General features: G+C 38.7%; 1 protein-coding gene across 1 annotated transcript in view; it reads right to left on the minus strand.

Moving 5' to 3' along the window:
• FRAS1 (Fraser syndrome 1) overlaps positions 1-18,147 on the minus strand; it is a 797,189-nt gene that overhangs the window by 742,117 nt on the left and 36,925 nt on the right. The window lies entirely within an intron of this gene.

Below are 18,147 nucleotides of genomic sequence, written 5' to 3' on the forward strand. Positions count from 1 at the left end.
GACCAATCACTGGAGAAGGATATCATGTTTGGTAAGGTGGAGGGTCAGAGAAAAAGAGGAAGACCCCCCAGTGAGATGGATTTGCAAAGTGGTAGCATCAATGAGTTCAAGCGTGGCAACAATTGTGAGGTTGGCCCAGAACTGGGCAATGTTGCATTTTGTTGTGCATAGGGTTGCTATGAGTGATTACCGATTTGTTAGCACCTAACAACAACAACAACAGTTAATTTTACATTCCAGGAACAGAGGACCCTAGGACCATCAAGGGAGAAGAGCATGAGCGGAATGTGGGACCCTATCAAGAGAGGCAACAACACCAGAGATGGAAGCAAAGATGATGACATTGAGAGACAGAGCAGCTGAGGACTGTCCTCATGGAAAGAGAAAGGCTGTGGCTGTGTGCTGGTTGTCATGGGGTAGGCCTGCAGAATATGCACTTTGGTTGTTTAAATGATTATACATTCCTGAGTGATTTTGTGTACAATAAAAAAAAAAGTCAATCAGCTAGAAAATTCATGCTTACAGTATTCTGGGCTTCTGAAGCGCCAGTACTGGAACACTATCAGAAAAAAAATTCAATAATCAACAGTACTCATTACAGTGAGATGTTCACTGCAGAGCTGAAGCCTAAATTTTGGATTAAATATAGAGGACTTCTAGCTAAAGGTATTGTGATCTTGCATGACAATGCACATTCACACACCTCTGCCCATACTGCTGATATTCTGCAAAAACTTCAATTTGTTTGTTCTTAGAGCAGTCCATGGTACTGTTAATATTCTTCTCCAACACTATAACTCAACTGCATCAATTCTTCACTGTCCTTATTCACTGCCCAGCTTTCACATGCATATGAGGCGATTTTAAATACCATGGCTTGGATCAGTTGCACCTTAGCCCTCAAACTGATATCTTTGCTCTTGAACACCCTAAAGAGGTCTTGTGCAGCAGATTTGCCCAATACATTGGTAAATTTCTTGACAGCTGCTTCCATGAGTGTTGCTGGTTGATCTGACAAGTCTTTGACAACTTCAATCTATTTTCCATATATCTCGATGCTATTTATTGGTCCAGTGGTGAGGATTTTTGTTTTCTTTACATGGATTGCAACCCATATGGAAGGCTGTGGTCTTTGATCATCAGTATTTCAAGTCCTCTTTGCTTTCAGCAAGTAATGTATCATCTGCATATCACAAGTTGTTAATGAGTCTTCCTTCAATCCTGATGTCACGTTTCATCTTCTCGAATTGGCTCAGCATACAGATTGAATAAGTATAGTGAATGAATGTAACCCTGGCACACACGTTTCCTAATTTTAAGCCTCTGTGTCCCCTTATTCTGTTCAAACGAATGCTCTTAGTCTATGTACAGGTTCCTCATGGGCACAACTAAGTGTTCCAGAATACTCATTCTCTGCAATGTTGTCCATAACTTGTCATGATCCACACAGTGGAAAGTCTTTGCATAGTCAATAAAACACAAGTAAACATCTTTCTGGTATTCTCTACTTTCACTCAAGATCCATCTGACATCTGCAATAACATAATTCGTTCCACATCCTTGTCTGAATCCGACTTGAAACTATGGCAGTTCTGTATCAATGTGATGTTTCAGTTGCTTTCAAATTATCTTCAGCAAAATTTTACTTACATGTGATATTAATGGTATTGTCTGATGATTGCCACATTCCATTGGGTTGCCTCGCTTTGGAATAGGCACAAACAGTAACAACGAACACCTATATTATAGTTTCTAAATACCATTTCCCACTAAAAGGAGTCAGAACTCATTGAAAAATTGGCTGAGTCTCATTCTATGGCAGGAATAAGAAAGATAAATGTGGATCATCTTTTAGCCTAGAAATCAAAGGATCTATCAGAGTCTACTAAAGTTAATGGCAACATTAATGGCCCTGATTCTCTTCGTGTTCTGACATGCCTTAGGATAGCTTCCCTGATAGTCTAAGTACTTCTACAGCCATTCAATAGCATCCAATACAACCACACCCTGAGTAACAAGAGCTTACCCACTTTCTTCTACCTCATTTTAAGAGCAAGGAAACATTGCCCAGAAGTCTTCCAGCAGCTTTCCTCTTGTATCACATGTCACGCCTCAACCAATCACAGCCAAAGGAAAGGAACCATGGAAATTGGCTCAGACCAATGGCCCTCAAATTGAGTGTACTAGACAACTCTTACAGTTCCTGGGTAGTTTTAATGTTTAAAATTCTCAACTGCTAACCAAAATGTTGGAGTTTCAAGTCTATGCAGAAAGCTCAGTCAAAGACTTGGCAATTTACTTTCGAAAAACTCAGTCACTGAAAACACTATGGAGCACAGTTCTAACATAGTTAGTTACCCTATGGGGTAACTATGAGTTTAAATAAAATAGATAACTGGTTACTGGTTAGAGTGCTCTACCCCTGGGACTACATCAAATCTCTCCAAGGGCAAGGTGTTATTGTTCAGTGTCATTGAGTCAGTTCCAACCCATAGCGACCCTGTATAAGGTTTCCGAGGAGCAGCTGGTGAGCTTGAACTGCCAACCTTGCAGTTCAAACTGACTTTGTAGTCCAGCTCATTAACCCACAGCTCCACACCAGGTAGGAACAGATCATTATGAGAGTTTCCAGATCCTCATTTCCTTATGTACTCTTTGCTAAGAATAGGCGGACCCTGTCACAATCTCATTTCTTACACGATACAGTGAAGGCCTACCTCTAATCATCCTGAATCTTTACACACTGTTCTGCTCTGCATGCTAAAATCTCTGGATCATCAAACATAGCGACATTTTGTTCTGACAGACTAAGGGGTGAGTACTGAGAAAGTGAAGGACTCCAATATTCAGCAACTAATTTTTTCTGCAAACCAGGCAGTTTCCAATAATTAGCATTTAACAAAATTGAAGAGGGACCTAATCAACTTGTCAGCTTATCATTAAATACAGTTTTAAATGATCGGTCACAATTGATTATTTGCCAATAACTCAGAAGGAGTTCAGAGAATTGAGTGACAGACTATAACAAAATCAGTCCTTCCCATCCAAGATTTCACAGCATTTACATCAAGACAAGTGAAAAATACAAATAGAATTGATGCTCGACTCTGTCTCATCTAGCAATAAATAATATGCATCCTGCATAAAGTAGATGAAGACAAAGCACCCCATCTATCTCATTAAGTTATGCATTTCCAATAAAACTGTACTTTCTAATGTTTAGCAAGTATTTATCAAAATTTGTAATGTATTTATGCTGTTTTGCTCAACTGTGATAACTCAATCCAAAAGAAATTACTTAACACTTAGAGCCTTATGTTCATAGGAAACATTACAAATGTTTTAAATTTAAATTTATATACATATTTTGTTGCAGAGAGGCATAATAGTATAATCAATAAAAGACTTTCAAGCATAAACATAAATTATGTTGGAATAAATTCTGTGGGAAAAGTGGATCACAAATAAAAGTTTGAGGAAAAAAGGAAACACTGCATATTTCCCACAATTAAACATGAGTTTGTATACTTTTTATGTCTAATAATGGGAATCAAATTATGACAGCTTTCAGATTCTATTGGATACATTTGAGAATGATGTAACAGTTCTACTCTAAAATGCCTATATTTTCCACAGGTTTTGATCCCTTGTAACACATATATATTTTAGGATGAAAATTTTTAGATACTACAATTTAAAATAATTAAGGAGTCACACAGTGTCCAAAACTGTTGGGTGTGTTGTTGTTGTTGCTATTTTTTAAAGTTGCCAATGAGTCTTTTCTGACTCAAGGCAACCCATGTCTCACAGAGTAGAACTGTTCCACACAGTTTTCTTGGCTATAATCTTAAAGGAAGCCTATTACCAGGCTTGTCTTCCACTGTACCATTTAGGTTTCCTCAAACCACCAACCCTCAGGTTAGCAACTGGCTTGTCTTCCACTGTACCATTTAGGTTTCTTCAAACCACCAACCCTCAGGTTAGCAACTGAGTACAAACTGTTTGTATCATCTGGTACATACATGATTTTAAATGCGCCAACATTAAAATAAAATAAATAAGAACACTGGCATAAACCACTGAGACTGAAGATGGAACCCACTTCTCCTAATGTATATGGCAGGGAGAAGAAAGAAAAATGCTTGAAGGAAGGAAGGGAAAAAGCAAATGAAGGTTTCATGGGGAACCAGATGTTTGTGCACCCATCCTTTGCCTGAGGTGATGCCCTGAGGCATTTGCCAAGGCCTGGATTTCCTTGCTTCTATTGGACTCCTGGAAGTCCTGGTGTGGCACTGTGGTCTAATGCGGTCTAATAGACTGTAAAGTTGATTTGAACTTCAAGATTGGCGGTTCAAATTCACCAGCCGCTCACTGGAAACCCTATACAGGGTCACTACGGGTTGGAACCAACTGGATGGCACTTTAAAACAACACTGAATTCCTGGTGTGACACTGCAGGATCACCAATGGACTGCAAACCACATGGTCGGCAGTTCAAACACACCAACTGCTCCTTGGAAACACTATGCAGGGTTGCTTTGAGTCAGTTCCGACTCAACAGCACTTACCAACAACAACTGTCTTAATTGGTCCTGGTGTGGAACAGTTCTCTGTAACACATAGGGTTGACTTGAGTGAGAATAAGCACTGGGCTGCAAAGTCTGTTTGAACCACAAGGTGGGCTGTTCAAACTCACCAGCCGCTCCTGAGAAACACTATACTGTGTCGCTGTGAGTTGAAAGCAACTCCAAGGCACTTAATAACAACCACCACCACCTTTTAATTGAGATTCCCATCTAACTGTAGCTGAAAAAAAGGGGATACTATGGAGTTCCACCACAGCAGGGCTGGAACTGCTAGCCAAAGAGTTCTTACCAGTTGATCACCAAGGTTTCTAAATGGGTATGAATTCCAAAGGAGTGATAGGGCTCTTTCAGTTCTACTACCCAGCTCCCCTTGTCAGGTGCAAAAACTCACTCCAGTGAGTTCAGATGCAGCCCACAACCATACTTAGAATCTCTGCTTTCTTTTTGCATCACGATAATAGCACTTGCCACAGGTAGGTATTTAAATTCATTTAATTTAAATAAAAATTGTAAATTCAGTTTTTCATTCAACCTAGCCACATTTCAAATGCTCAACAGTCACATATGGCTATGGGCAAGCATTAGGAGGGCCAAGAAAATATAAAACATATTTCTTATTGCAGAAAGTTCTAGATGTCCATCATGCCAAATCCTGTCCTCCATTGTGAGGATTGTTCTCTTCTCAGCCTGGCTTTCTTATCCACAGCATTGCCCCCACCATCCTTATAATCTTTACATGACCTCAGGTGTTTGAATGCCAATTGCTTCCAAGGTTGAAGTTCTTTCTCACAGGGATTCCAAGTCTCAAACAAATCAGGGAATGTCGCTAAACACTCATATGATACACCTAGGTTTTGTCTTTGAGAAGGTTTTGTCTCCCCAGCACAGGCAAGGGGGACAGAAATTAGGGAGCTATATCCAATTCCACATACCTATATATCCCAGTTTAGATGATCAAGACAAAAGGGAATGTAGTTGTGAAGAATTAAGAAGAAAGGAAACAAAGCATAATCTTGCTATGCAAATGGCAGATTGGAAGTGAACTAAAAGTACATATTCCTTACCGCTAAAGGAATTTCAATGGCAAAGTGTTTGAGAACCCAAAATGAATATATTCAAACGTGTACCTCACATTTGCCTGTATAACAAAGTTGTGCAAAAAAAAAACAGAATTAAGCATGGTGATGGTGATGTGCCATAGAATCGGTTCCGACACAGCGATCCTGTATTAGGTTTCTGAGACTATAAATCTTTATGGGAGCGGAAAGCTTCATCTTTCTCCCATGGAATAGCTGGTAGTTTCAAACTGTTGACCTTGAGGTTAGCAGCCTGAATCATAACCACTATGCTACCAGAGAACTAAGCATAGGAAACATTATTTCACAGTGTTTCCCAAAGCATATACATCACCAGCTATTCACATGCACAAACTCTGGACAGCAGAATATATCTTATTAAGGTGAAACCTATTCCAATTAGAAAAGATTTGATTTTTTAAGAAATGACATTCTGCCTATGATAGAGAAAATGACTGCAAATATATATAATTGCAGAAAAACACAACTCTTTAATCTTGATAGCATTTGCCTATCCATTCCAATCTTTCTCTGAAATGCCTAAAAGCACTTCCTCTCTAGGCAACACTACTGACCACTGCAATTACGCCTCTTTGTCTAACCCAAAGTAGTGCAGACAGGCACAAGTCCACTCTCTGCAGACCTAAGGGAATAAATCAATCAGGCCCTGCTCGCCTTCGGCATTGTGGTATCTGGTTTGGCTCTTCACAGGCCTTTTGTTGTTAGTACTTGCTTCTTAGCTGTGTCCCAAACAGGTGAGATTGTCAGACAGGAGAGTTACCAAAAGGTGAGATGCCATTCTTTTTGTAGGGTGCCCACTCATAGATCCAAAAGACAGATGACATAAGACAGAAGCATTTTCATTGTTCCTCTGGGGAGGAGGGAGGGAGGACATCAAATAATTATAAATACCAAAAATATTGGAGGGCATTTAGTTCTACCTCCTAATTTTTTACATGATTTATTACACAATCACTGTGGAGAGGTTAGTAGAGAAGGTTGTAGAGGAGAAAAACTGAAGTGCATACCAAAAAAAGGAAAAGAAATATATCTGAGTTAGAGATTATATGGAAAACAGAGACACAAGACAGCAGCCACTTTCTATTACTAGATGTAAGATACTAAAGATAAGACACAGTAACAACAAAACTAAACAAACAACTAAGTAACATTTTTAAAGAAATGTCCTAGCTATTAAAAGCCATGTTATAACAGTTTTTGTTGTTGTTGTTATGTGCCGTGGAGTTGGTTCCAACTCATTAGCGACCCTGTACAAGGGTTTCCGAGGCTGTAAATCTCTATAGGAGCAGAAAGCCTTATAACAGAGATTCCCAAAGTTCTTTGCAAAAAGACCCCTTTCACTCACATTTTTATCCACTATACCCCCCAAAGTTTCAGTACAATTCCTTTACTTAAAATTGTTTATAAATATTTAAGACTCAAACTAATGAAAACTTGCATGAGTACTTGCACCCAGAACATCCTCATTCCTATTATTTCCTGATCAACTCCACCTAAACTCCTTTGTCTAACATACCAAAATCCATCCAATTTCCACTCATAGTTCATCTTTTTTTTAAACCCCATTGCCATTGATTTTGACTCATGGCAACCCCACATGAGTTAGCGTACAGCTATGCTCTATAGGGTCTTCAAAAGCTGATTTCTTGGAAGGAGATCACCAGGCCTTCCTTCTGAAGCACCTGTAGGAGGATTCAAACCTCTCATCTTTCAGTTACCAGTAAGTCCATTAACCATTTCCACCACTGATGGACCCCCTCTAAATCTTTGTTGCTGTTCTTTCTCTTCAGTGCCATTGTGACTCGTAGCAATCCTGTATAGGGTTTCCAAGAAGCAGCTGGTGGATTTGAACTGCACACCTTTAGGTTAGTAGTCCAGTGCTTATCCTACAGTGCCACACAGAGTCACCAAAATCCTTTAGCCATAAGGACTCCCCACAATTGTACAAAACCCATGTTGAGAAATATGAGCATCGGCATGAAATGCAACTTACTTCATATCTTAACTATTACGTCTTTTACCTTCTATTTTCTAAAGAAAAATAAGGCCTGTCTTGATTTTATTTCCCTAAAAACAATCTTTAAGGGTCTTAATGAATAAAAATAAATGAGTGAAATATCCTAAAAGAAAGCATCCTTTGTAGGTGAAAGGAAAACTTAATTTATAGCCACTTTGTTGTTGTTAGGTGCCATTCAAGTTGGCTCCAGCACTAACTCACTTCCAATGTTATAAAACGCATTGTTGTTATTGTTAAGTGCCGTGGAGTCAGTGCCAACTCATAGCAACCCTATATAGGGTTTCCAATGAGCAACTGGTGGGTTTGAACCACTGATCTTTCAACTCAAACTGATCTTGTGGTCCAGCACATTATTCTGGAGTGCCACACCAGGAGGCATAGGCTTCCTTTATGAGTCAAAGGAGGAAAGAAGGGCATTACAACTCCAAAATGGTTACAAATTATAGTTCTTTCAGGTAATAGTCTCAAAGCACCTAGAGACCTAAAGTGCATGGTTTAACCCACTCCTTATAATAGGGCAATGGTTTTGTCAAGGAAGCTGTACAGCAAATCAGCAACTCATTTCAGAAGGCTGAAAAGGTGTTTGGCCCCATAACACTTCAAGCTCTATCTTTCTAACCAATACATTTTCCGTCTCCATTACATACTCAGTTTTCTCTTTCTGCTAACCATTTATCAAAGAAAATAAATGAAACAAGGAACTAAGTACCCAAGAAATGTCCCAAACAAGCATTTCAACAAAATAATAAGACATTCTATTTCAAAATGCACTAACATCTAACCTACCACCCATTTACTGCATTGCCCTTCTTCCCCCACCAAAATGGCATACAGGACATGTGCATGGTTCTCATTCATCATATATGTCTATGTTTTGCTAAGTCTTATATTCAAACAAGTGAAGGTTCACTGTAGGATAAAATGTGTCAACCTAACTTTTCTTCTCATATTCAGATACAAAACAAAAGAGCAAGGATCCATTCTGGGAGTGCAATGTCCTATGTCTGGAGTGTAATCATAAAAATGGGCAGAAGGTACAAACATCCACACATGGAGGTTAGCAGAGTTACTCCAAGGGAGAGGCAAAACCTAAAGTCCAAAGGTTAAGACTCAGTCAATAAACAAGGAGGATAGTCAAGAAACAAGGAGATCTGATTCTATTGATGCTTTCTCCAGCAGAGCTGATTAGGCCCATCAAGCAGATGGTGGTTCTCACTTAGGACTTTGTAATCCAGCCACACTGCCTCCAAATGTCTATTTACCTTGTGTAGAACATCTGCTCATTTCTCTTTGGCCAGCATGCTTTCATTTTTAGATATTCCCCCCTCCATTTGTGGCATGGTAAATCAGAAGTTTTCTTCACTTCACTGTGAGTATGATCCTCTAATCAAAATTTTTCCTAGAACTTTTGCTGGAAATGCCACCAAAATGAACTCTTTAAATTTTGTAAAACAACTCTGTCACCACAGAGAAAGAAGTTGCCCGAGAATGATGTAAACCAGAGTAAACCAGAGCCAGGAGATATGGCATGAAAGAGATAGAGTTATGATGGCATCATCTGAGATCATGGAGGCAGCTGCACTTGAACAAAATTTTATCATTTTGGACTTCTTGGACTCTTACAGGAGCAATAATTTGATTAAGCTGGTTTGAAATGAGTTTTTGTCACTTGCACTGAGAGTCCTAAGTGGTATAATTTTATCTACCATCTCTTACTTTCCTCCTGTATTTGAAATGAGATCTTGTCTAGGCTGTCTCTGTTACTTGTGCTTTGACCCCGCCACAACCATCTTATGTATTCTTGATTTGTTTCTCCATGGTCTAACTTCTATCCCTTGTCTCCACTGGTTCCAAATCCTCTACTTACAATATTTCCATATTTCCTCCTATTGGCATAATTGTGCTTTGCTTTTGTTCTCTTAACAAACTTCAATCACAGAAGTGCACATAAAAAAAATCATTTTGATCACAAGGAATGAATTGACTGATGTGCCTTTCACTTATCATTACCTCATAAGTGTGTCCACACAGCTATATGCTCCTCACATCTATTATTTTAATAGCTATCTAATATCCCATGTCAAGACAATATATGATACTTTACTTAACCACTCCCTTAATATCAGACCTTTAGATCTTTTCTTATTTTATAATATAAATCATGCTCAAAGAACTCTTCTTTACATAAAACTTTTCTTTTTTCTAAATTAATCCCTTATGGCAAATTTCTAGAAGTTTCATCAGAACTGGGTTTAATCGTTTTCTAAAGGTATAAAATGGTATTCCATTCTTGGTTTAGCTTTTACTTGGTTATTAACAACAATAATTCTTCTTAATATTTTTTGTTTTATACTTGTATCCTCTCTCATGTGAACTATCTATTCACATGCTTAGCTAATTTAATTGTCTATGGTCTTGGTGCTTTTCTTAAATATTTCCATGAATTCTTTATAACACTAATATACATTTATAGCTTTACAATGTCTTCTATTTATACTGTCTTCTATTACATCAACCCTTGTAAGGTAATCATTCTAAAATCCAATGTTGGTATTACTGTTACACTAGTCAATACTACACACTTGTACATACATGAATATTACCCACTAATGAAAGAGTCCTGGTGTAGTGCTGCAGGGTAATGCACTGGACTGCAAGGTCAATTGGATCCAAAAGGTCAGCGGTTCAAACCCCAGGCAGAGATGACACTTCACATGAGGGGGTGTCACTGGCTGTTGGGTTGGCAAAGGCCCGGGAACAAGAAAGAATTGCACTCCCTTGCCACCAACCTTCAGCTGCCTCCTGTGCCTGCAGGCTGCTGTATCAACTACCTCTCACAAAACCAAGACGGATACATTGAGCCACGCTAGCCCAGAGTCTGTGTGTTTTTCTTCTCTTTGCTCCTGTTCAGTTTCCTCTTCCAGTTGGCACTCAACCTATCTCTCCACCCTATCCTCTGATGCTCAGGGTCCCAGAATCACCATCTGTGTCTACACAGAGAGTCAACTCAGTATGTCTGCTTATTCTACCATCTTGATATGGATTTCTACTGGTCCTTCCTTTATTCTTAATTTACCTGTTTTTCACTTAATCCAGTGCTATATGTAGGTAATCTTCAACTTACAATAGGGATCTGCTCCAATAACCACTTTGTAATTTGGTTCTGATTTAACTGAGTACTTTATTTTTTTTTAATTCATTATTATTGTCTTTTATTTTCAGTATCTTTATAAATCTGATCTTTATTTATATTTGGATATTGGCATGAGAATGGTAATATCAGCAAATTGTGAATCAAAACATTTTATGTAGTACATATTAGTGATGATTAGATGATGCACAAAACAGTAACAACAATCATTAACAGTCTTAAGTGCAGTCTGTAGTAACTTGAATATGTTTGTAAGTTGGGGACTACCTGTAATGTAAGAAGCTCTGGGAGCATAATGGTTATGAGCCAACCTGCTAACCTTAAGATCAGCAGTTTGCAACTGCCAGCTGTTCCACAGGAGAAAGATGAGACTTTCTGTTCCCGTAGAGATTTACAGCCATGGAAAACCTACAAGGGGTCATTATGAGTCGGAACCAACTCCACAGCATAGAACCACCACAACCTGTCCTAGATATCTATGTCAATACACATAGGCCTATATCATTACTTTTAATGGTTCAGTATTATTCCATCTTGGATACATTAAGCTATGGATCGGAACCAACTCGACACCACTTAACAATAACACAATAAAAACATATCTCCTGTTGGCTGGTTTTCTCATTAACTTCAATATTTTAGTATTATAAGCAATAGTGTCATTAACACTTTTGTATTTTTGTTTTCTCTACCATAGTAATAAGGAGCTCCGGTAGCATAGTGGTTACAAATCGGGCTGCGAATCTTAAGGTCAGCAGTTCAAAACTACCAGCTGTTTCGCGGGACAAAGATGAGGCTTTCTGCTCCTATAAAGATTTACAGCCTCAGAAACCCCATACAGGGTCGCTATGAGTCGGAACTGACTCCATGGCACACAACAACAATAACAACAACCATAGTAATGCTTCCAGAGGTACATGAACCTGTCATGAACTACATAAGCCATGTACACTAAACAAGCCATGACCAGAGAACTAACTGCATTCACATTTCCAGTCTCTACTACATCCAGCAGTAATATACTAATGTGCAGTCATAAATGAAATTTAATATGATACTGCCACAATGTCTCAGAGAAAACAGACAATTCCAGCTTACACAAAGAAACAAAATAGAATACTTCAAACTAGTCACCAGAATACAGAGTCAGAAAATATAACACCAGAGATGGTATCAGAACTACCTGATAAAAAATTTTAAAGAATACTAATTAGGCAACTTCAACAGATTGTGAGAAAGATCAAGAAAACTACACATGAAATCAAGAAAAACAGACAAAGCTATGGAAAAAAATTCAGGAAGCAAGCTGATAAAATAATAGAAAAATGGGAACCATACAAAAACTGCAATTAGAAAGCCAGAAGATTAGAGAGCCACCTTGTTCAGTAGAAAACCACCACAGAATCTGAGACCTTCACCCACACAACCCTCAAAAATAAGGTATACGTATGAATCTTTCAAGGAGGATGGAAGTCAGCTAGGTTGAAGAATCCCTACCCATATATAAGGGCACATAGAGTTAAACCATCCAAGAAAATTAAATACAAAGAAAAAATGTAGAGATAAGCAAGCTTGTATTTTACAACAGAGACCCCTTGACATATTTCCTTGAACAGAGGTCCCTCTACATTCCAAAAGAACCCTGGTAGTGTAGTGGGTTACAGGTTGGGCTGCTAACCACAAAGTCAGTAGTTCAAATCTATCAGCCACTCCAAGGAAGAAATATGAGGCTTTTGATCTCATAAAGATTTACAGCCTCAGAAACCCTATACAAGGTTGCTATGAGTCAGAAGCAATTTAGTGGCACAAATCCACCACACCACCACCTACATTCCAACCTGATATCAAGCATAAAGACCACAAAAAGAGCTAACTGATAAGGGAAGACCCTATCCTGCTTTCCCTGTGAATTTTCTTGTTACAGACACTCTTCAAGCCACGGGCCCTGAGCCAGCTCCAAACTGATTAGAGAACATGTGCCATGAGGACCACCTTGTCCTCTGACCCTGGAACATCCCAGAAATGTAGCCACCTAGGCCTATTTTAGAATTGAGGGATTCAACTGCAACTTCCGGGCCAAGTCCTAACCCTCCCCTCTTGAATAATGCATGTCACTTCTCACTGAATAATGCATAACATCCTCATTCCCCTGAAAGCTTAACACCTCCCTGAATCATTTGCTCAGGGAGACAGTGCTTTGAGAATGACTTCCCTTTCTCTTTACTTGTTGTAATAAAACCTTGCTGTGCTTAGAAAAATGAATGAAAAGAGACTAGGATTACTGTTCTAATAAAAAAAATGGTTGTTGTTGTTGTTAGGTGCCATCCAGTAGGTACCAACTCATAGCAGAACGAAACACTGCCTGATCCTGGGCCAACCTCATTACTGTTGCCACACTTGAGTCCATTGATGCTGACACTTGGCCAATCCATCTCGTTGGGGGTCTTCCTCTTTTTCTCTGACCCTTCACCTTACCAACATGATATCCTTCTCCAGCGATTGGTCCCTCCTAACAATATGTCCAAAGTATGAGAGACAAAGTTTGGCCATCCTGGCCTCCAAGGAGCACTGTGGCTGCACTTCTTCCAGAACGGATCTAAGGGTTCTTTTGGCAGTCCATGGCACTTTCAATATTCTCCTCCAACACCATAACTCAAAAGCATCAATTATTCTGGGGTTTTCCTTATTCACTGTCCAGCTTTTGCATGCATATGAGGTTATTGAAAATACCATGGCTTGGGCCAGGGGCACCTTAGTTCTCAAGCTGACATCTTTGCTCTTCAACACTTTAAAAAGGTCTTGTGCAACAGATTTGCTTAATGCAATGCGTCGTTTGATCTCTTGACTGCTGCTTCCATGAGTGTTGATAGTTGATCCAAGAAGGATGAAGTCCTTGACAACTTGAATCTTTTTTCCGTTGATAAGAATGTTGAACCCCCAAAACTATGGTTGTAGTCATTCTTCTGGCCTGGAACTGAACACACCCCCATGGTTCAACTCTGAGTCAAACAACATGCAGACCTATAAGGTGAACAATCATACCAAGAAACTACGAAGTCCTTAGAAGAAGCAACCACAGGAGACCAAAAGGGCAGCAATGGCCCAGAGATAAAATTCAGAAGGCAGAAAATGGATAGGAAAGAACAAATGGAAATGGCAAAAAGGGAAGAAGAAAAAAGGAAGGAAGCTGTTACATTGTGGGGACTGCAATCAATGTTATAAAGCAAACTGTTTATGAAATGTTTAATGGAAAACCAAGTCACTCATAAACTTTCACCCCAATCAAAATAAAAAGTTGAAATTGAGCAGTGATGCTTTTTTTAACTTTGGGGATTACTGAAGATGTTTGTCTTTTTTATATTTTATGCTTGATTTCTCTTCTTTTACAACAATCCTAAATGACTTTTTTTTCTTTAAAGTAATTTTCATTTTGAAAAACAATAAGATAAAGCTATCATCCCTCAGAAATTGGGATCATACTCTTGGTTGTGTCTTTGTAAACACTATATTTACCCTTTGTTATTGTTTCATCTTTTTAATAATTTCTTATAATACAAAAGATAATGAAATTCTTAGATTTGAAGATACAGCCTCCATTACCGAGTCTTAACTGTCTAGTGCTTCTATAACAGAAATACTACAAATGGATGGCTTTAACAAACAAATTTATTCTTAGAGTTTTTTTGTTGTTGTTAAGTGCTGTCAAGTCAGTTCCAACCCATAGTGAGTGACCCTGTATAGGGTTTCTGAGAAGTGGGTGGTGAGCTTGAACCATGCACTTTGACATTCAAATGACTTTGCAGTCCAGCGCATTAATCCACAGAGCCACACCAGGACTCAATAGACTAGAAATTCAGAGCACGAGCTCTAGAAGAAAGCTTTCTATTTTTATCTGTTCTGTAGGAAAGTCCTGTCTCCTCCAAAATCAGTGGGCCCAGTATTCCTTGAAGATCACCATGTGTCTTGGAATCAATCCCCCCTAGATCTAGGAGATTCTCAGCACAGGGGCCCCAGATCCAAAGGAAGCACTCCATTCCTGCCTCTTCTTTCTTGATTGTATCAGGTTCTGCTGGCTCTGCCCACTTCCTTTTATTACTTGTAGAACAAAAGGTGATGCAGGACACACCCCAGGGACACACCCCCTACAAATCAGGGATGTGAGCAAGGTGTTGCATCCTACCTTCATTCAATCTAACTAATTTAACAAACGAAACTTAATTCTCATTAACACAATCCAATCTTGCACTATTAACACACTGAAGTCAGGATTTACAACACACCACAAATGGGGGCTTAACACAACATATAACAACACAAGGTAAGACTACATCATTACATAACTGTCAAACTGCATTATACTAAACCACTGAGAATCCTGGTCTAACCAAGCTGACACATTTTGGGAGGAAAACAATTCATTCCATGACAATATCTTTGACCTTAATAAGTTTCCATAAAAACAACTTACAGGAATACACCTTGGTGCTCACAGTATTTCCTTTATTATACTTTATATTTGTCTCCTGAGTGACAAAATGTTGAGGTTTTTCAACCTAATCATTGGTGAAACAAAGTAAGGAATATAAAAGGACATTTTCTTCAACAGCTTAAATCATTCCATTAAAGCAGTAACCAAAATAGTAATTTAATATGAGTTTCTCTCCTTTTCATATGCATTTTAGTTGCCTTATTCCTATAAATTATGTTTCTTATCTCGCAAAACTTCACACTATTAAGAATCTTTTCTAGAAGTTCACTTTTTAAAAGCATACTACTATTCCTTACAGCATATGACTGCAATTGATCTTTCTGTTAAAACGTACATTTTAAGTATCAACATGTAGTAATCTAATAAAATTCTACAAGCAAACAATATATGCATATATGTACATATGTCTATTCGCACATGCATACACATACAAGAATAATGTTGTTGTTGGGTGCTGTCCCATATGAGTCGACTCTGACTCATAGCAACCTTTGCAGAACAGAACAGAGTGAAACACTGCCCAGTCCTGTGCCATCTGCACAATAATCACTATGTTTGAGGCCACTGCTGCAGCTACTATCCCAATCCATCTGGTTGAGGATCTTGCTCTTTTCTGCTGACATTCCACTTTGCCAAGCATGATGTCCTTCTCCTGGAACTGATCCCTCCTCTCCAAGTCTAAATTACATGAGGCAAAGTTTTACCATCTTTGTTTCCAAGAAGCATTCGGACTCTACATCCTCTGCTTCTAAGACAGATGTGTTCATTCTGTTGCAGTCCAAGGTGTAAATAATTTTCACCAACACCATAATTCAAAGGCATTGATTCTCCTTCAATCTTCCTTATTCATTGTCCAGCGATTGCATGTATATGAGGCAAGTGAAATATCTTGACTTAGATCATGTGTCCTCAAGGGTTTGTTTTTTTTAACACTTTAAGATCCTTTGCAGCAGGTTTTCCCGATGCAATACGTCATTTAAATTCCTAATTGCTTCTTCCATAAGCCTTAATTGTGGATCCAAATAAATGAAATTCTTGACAACTTCAATCTTTTCTCTTTTTATCATGATGTAATTTATTGGTCCAGTTGTGAGGATTTATGTCTTGTTTATATTGAGTTGTAAGCCCTACTGAAAGCTTTATTCCTGATCTTCATTAGCAAGTGCTTGAAACGTCCTCTTCACTTTAAGCAAGCAAGGTTGTGTCATATGCATATAGTGGGTTATTGAAGAGTTTTTCTCCAACCCTGATGCCATGCTTTTCTTCATATAGTCAGGCTTCTCAGATTATTTGCTCAGCATACCTATTGAATATGCATGATAAAAGGATACACCCTGATAATAATATATACAAATGTTGTCCAGCCTGGAAGACAAAACTATATTCTTGAAATATATGGAATAGTACATATATGTGTTGTTGTTAAGTGTCGTGGAGTCGGTTCTAACTCATAGCAACTCTGTGTAGGGTTTCCAAGGAATGACTGATGGTGAGATTGAACCACCAACCTTGCAATTCAAACCTACCTTGCAGTCCAGCTCATTAACCCGCAGCACCATGCCAGGACTCCATTTTATATATGGATAAGCAACCGACCTCAAAGTCAGTTTGAACCACAAGATCAGTGGTTTGCACTACACTCACTCCTCAGAAACCCTATACAGGATCACTGTGAGTCGGAACCAATTCAACAGCACTTAACAACAACAACATATATACAATAATTGGGCTACCATTTTATAAGAAATTTGAATGCAATAAAATGCACTTCCTCCTAATACTATCCAAAACACAATTTAATCTTTGCAAATTGGGAAGGAGAAATGAGAAATGCCAAATTAGATTAAAGAGGAAGGAAAAAGATCATACTACCAACTCAGGGAGCATCATTATGGACATCAATATTAAAGGAATGTATTCATGCATATTAATAGGGAGCTTCACTTGACATAATGCCAGATGAATTCATTTTTACTGAACATAACATAACAGGACTGGCTCACTCTTGAATATGCTTGAAAACTGATTTGGTTATTCAGCAGTGATGATTGGTTACATGGAGCCAATCATCACTGCTGAATAACCAAATCAGCTTAGTCTCTACAAAGCTCTAGAGCAACTACATCTGGGCACTGGTGAAATGAGCAGATGGAGGAACACAGCAGCATACAGTACAACAGTACTTAATCAGTTTCAAGAGTTAGAATTCAAGCCCAAATGATTTCTTTTCAAAGGATCCCCACTGCCCATGGAACTTACTCCAAATGCCTTATTCCAGACCTATGTGATCTGAAGTTTTCAGTGGTTTATCCCACCATTTTTCACACTTAAATCAAACTGGGACTGCCTACAGCACTTTTTTAGTTTGTGCTGGTGGTACTGTAGGATAAGCACTGGACTGCTAACAGAAAGGTCAACAGTTAAAATCCACCAGCCACTCTATGGGAGAAAGATGAGACTTTCTGCTCCTATAAAGATTTACAGCCTCAGAAACTGTAATCAGGGCCACAATGAGTTGGACAAACTGAGTAAAGGGGTGGGGTCTTGATTCATACTAATCCTCTCTAATAAGACACTTTTTTCTCTCAGCTCATCTAATTTTAAACTAACCAGTATTCAAGGATAGGATCACAAGGACTTTCCTCCATGAAGAACAGTATTCTCAATAGATAACACATACTTTACTACTTGTTGTTGTTGTTGTCAGGTACCATCGAGTCGGAACCGACTCATAGCGACCCCATGCACAGCACAACGAAATAATGTCCGATCCCGGGCCAACCTCACTACCGCCGCCACACTTAACG

The sequence above is a fragment of the Chrysochloris asiatica genome, unplaced genomic scaffold (assembly GCF_000296735.1).
Source record: "Chrysochloris asiatica unplaced genomic scaffold, ChrAsi1.0 scaffold00214, whole genome shotgun sequence".
Taxonomy (NCBI): Eukaryota; Metazoa; Chordata; class Mammalia; order Afrosoricida; family Chrysochloridae; genus Chrysochloris; species Chrysochloris asiatica.